The following is a 3,863-nucleotide window of genomic DNA, read 5'->3' as shown; positions in this document are numbered from 1 at the left end:
TTACACCAATTCTGTGTAAAATTTTCTCCATCTGATACTCACCGCTCCTAAGCTTGGCCCCTTGGCAGGCACAAAATGGTTTTATATTGCTTGTTAACAGTAAATAGTAATGGAATTATAACAAATAATGTAGCAAAAGGAAATTTGTCAAAATCATTATTCTTCTCAATAAAGTCATTAAGTCATTATCTGAACGTTTACAAAGACATTTGTTGCTAATTAATATTTATTTTGTTTTAGCCTTTAACTAAATCTAACTGGATTTCTCTTTTAATATATTTACACATTAATAAAAATTTCTTTAGTTGAATCACATTAAGATACACAGATACAAAGTTGTTCATGTGAGTTTTTAATGACTTTTCGTGTCATTTTTTTCTGAGCCTCTGTCGGAGGCGTCGCAGGCTCCGGGAACCGCTGAATTCGCGGCCCCTGGGGACGGCGCCGGGCGAGCGGGGTGAGTGCGGAGTTCGGGCTGGAAACGTCCCCGGGCGGCGCTGACGCGGACTCGAGGCCGCGGCTCTAGACCTACAGGCCGCGAGCGACGGGGCTGCCGCACCGGACCCAAGGGCCGCGAGGGCCGAACTCCCGGGGACCCCGCGGGCCGGGCGGAAGGAGCCCGCTTGGAGGGACTGTCCGGGCTGCGTGCGCCGGCGGGGACGTGAGTGTCACCGCCCTCTGCTAGGCCCTGGGAGTCCGTGCTCCGAGGCTGTTTAGTGGGGCAAAGGCAGGTGTCGCGGTGCGTTCGGGAGCGACCTGAGCTCAGCGTCAAGAGGCGGCTGGGCGGCCGGCCCTGGGCGAAGCTAGAATTCGAGACGCTTTTCCTCCCGGGTCGGCCCCCGAGGTCCAAAACAGTCTGCAGGGGTGTCCCAGCGAGCAGCGCTCCCCTCCGCGCCCCGGATGGAGCATCCCGAGACCCATCAATACTCCCCTGCCTGCACCCCGGGATCCAGCCTTGCTGCCACACTACCCAGCAGTGTCTCCCACACCTGCACCCCAAGACCTGGCACTCGGGGTGCTGCAGATCTTCCCCTTTGGGGTAGACAGTGGAAAGGGCCCCCAACGTCAGCATTTGACTGACACCATGTCCCTCTATGACGACCAAGGCGTGGAGCCAGCAACTCAAAGACCGAGGCCTGGTCTAAGAACTTCAAGCTGCTGCAGTCACAGCTGCGGGTGAAGAAAGCGGCTCTCACCCAGGCCAAGAGCCAGAGGACGGAGCAGAACACTGTCCTGCGCGGGTCATTGACCTGAAGCTAGGCGGCTCCTCGGATGAGCGGCAAATCGTAGACCCACCCAACCAAACACACACACACACACACACACCACACACACACACACACACACACACACACACACCACACGGCCACTGGGTTCAAGGACCCTGTTTCTAGCGGATTTTTTTTTTGTTTCGTTTTGTTTTAGGGTCACACCCGACAGCGCTCAGGGGTTACTCCTGGCTCAACTCTCAGAAATCGCTCCTGGCAGGCTCGGGGGACCATATGGGATGCCGGGATTCGAACCACCGTCCACCTGCATGCACGGCAAACGCCTTACCTCTATGCTATCTCTCCAGCCCCTCCTAGCAGATTTTTTGGTAGGAGAAGTGGAGGTGATGATTCCTCTGGCCTATGAGTATGACCCCAAGTTTCCCAACGACTATTCCCCAACGACTATGAGAAAGTGGTGAAGCGCCAGCGGGAGAAGAGGCAGCGCGAACTGGAGCGCCAGAAGGAGATGGAGGAGCAGAGAAGTACCTTTAAGACAGGCATAAAACCAGTGGCTTTTCCCGGAGGCCAGACGCTGATTCTGACCTAGACGAGGAAGACTAACGGAAAAAGAGGAAAAGGAGTCTGGGAGGAGCTGCCATTGCTCCACCCACGTCTCTGATGGAGAAGGATAGAGAACTATCCCGAGTTCCCAAACGGGGAGGAGTCCAGGCCGCTCTCGCAGTCCTCCCAGGCCGGCCGTGTATGAGGAACAGGACCTGCCACTCACTAGCAGCGCCTAAGCAGGGCGCTGTCAGTAGAGAAGACCGGTAAACAAAGGGCAAGTTCATTGTGGGCGACGTCATGGAGAAGGGGTGGGGTTCCCGCCACGGTCAGGCTTCCTAGTTGCGTCCAAGAAATCAGACTCGGACCAACTCACGAAATTCTCAAGTGTCCTACCAAAGTGGTCCTGCTGAGGAACATACCTTCAGCAGAGTGAAAAAGAAAAGACCCAGTACAGAGACGATCAGTCTAGAGACCCTGAAGCAGCCACAGGTTCTATGGTCTGGGGTGACTGAGTGGACAAGAGTTTCTTTTATGAAGTTATACACATTTATTACTTGGAAAATTGACAGGTTGTTTAAAGAGAAATGCCACCTACCTCCCACCAAGACACCACAATTTCAATTAGGAATTTCTTTTCTTTTGTTTTTGTTTTTGTTTTTGGGTCACACCTGGCAGCACTCAGGGGTTACTCCTGGCTCTACGCTCAGAAATCGTTCCTGGCAGGCTTGGGGACCATATGGGATGCCAGGATTCGAACCACCGTCCTTCCACATGCAAGGCAAATGCCTTACCTCCATGCTATCTTTCCGGCCCCTCAAATAGGAATTTCTAATGAACTCAGTTCTTTTCTTCAATGCTCACATTTTTTTTTTGGCTGGACTGTCACAATTCTCATCATCAGATATTTCCATTTCTTCCTTACAGTGGATACCCATCAGCTGCTTGCTTTGAGCAGTCTAGAGCTCATCGGAATGTTTTTGCCAAATGTCTATGTTCTTGCACTATGCTTTCGAGAATTGGTCCCAAGCTTTTTTATCTGGTAGAAGTGTTGAAACAGGCACTATTTGCTCAACTTGTGTGAGGATACCAGTTAAAGTATTTTTAAAATTCTCCTTGGCTTCCTCCATCTCTTGCTCATGGGTGACCTTTTCATTCATAAGCCAGCAGACATGACTGTTGGCAACTGCATTACAGGATAGAACTGGTTGGCTGTAGGCAGGCTCACTTCAAGAGAATAACATTGTGATAACCTTCAGGAAATGGAAAAATTAGTCTCAGTCACATAGGTGAGAACATATACTTGTTTCTGGGTTCCTTCAAAGGAGAATATAGTCCCTCCTCATGCACATATTTTCAGAAGCTGATAAATGAGGTTTTCCAGCAGAATTGCTTGATTACAGGTAAGGTATGCTTTTCTCATCAAACTCTGTGACCTCATGGAAACAGCCAAGAAACAAACTAAAGTTCATTCTCTTATCCTCAGTTTTAGACTCTCTTTTCTGAATCTTCTTTATTGTGAGGAGAAAGCCAAGAGCATCCCAAGGTAAAAAGAAAGAATAAAAGATGGTAGGAATGAAAGATAAAGAAGATAGATAAAAAGAAGAAAAGAAAGAAAAATGAAGACTAGAAGGAAAGAAAGAACTGAATCTAGATTCCCTTAAAATATGTAAATGCTGGGGTCATGGTACCAGGCTCAGTAGTAAATCACATGTCTTTTAGTGTGAGATTTTGAAAGTAATTCCTAATAACAGGCACAAAAAAAAGAGGGAAGCATCAAAAATTTAACAAACAAAATTAGAGGGCCAGAGATTGAGAAAAGCACACATCAAAAAGCCTTGCAAGCAGCCAATCCAGGACCAAAGGTGGTTGGTTTAAGTCCTGGTGTCCCATATGCCCCCCCCCCCCCGTGCCTGCCAGGAGCTATTTCTGAGCAGACAGCCAGGAGTAACCCCTGAGCACCACCGGGTGTGGCCCAAAAACCAAAAAAAATTTTTTAACAAACAAAATTAGAGGGCCAGAAATTGGGGAAAGCACTTGCCTTGCATGCAGCTGACTTGCCTTTGATCTCCAGCTCTTTATATTGGCACC

The 3,863-nt window shown here is 49.2% G+C and overlaps 1 pseudogene; it reads left to right on the top strand.

Moving 5' to 3' along the window:
• Nucleotides 1–1,084: 1,084 nt before the first annotated feature.
• Nucleotides 1,085–2,208, top strand: LOC126001839 (splicing factor 45-like; annotated as a pseudogene).
• Nucleotides 2,209–3,863: the final 1,655 nt, after the last annotated feature.

Source organism: Suncus etruscus, chromosome 2, assembly GCF_024139225.1.
Source record: "Suncus etruscus isolate mSunEtr1 chromosome 2, mSunEtr1.pri.cur, whole genome shotgun sequence".
Classification (NCBI taxonomy): domain Eukaryota; kingdom Metazoa; phylum Chordata; class Mammalia; order Eulipotyphla; family Soricidae; genus Suncus; species Suncus etruscus.
The sequence above is the reverse complement of the archived record's forward strand: the minus strand, read 5'-3'. Positions and strand labels throughout refer to the sequence as shown.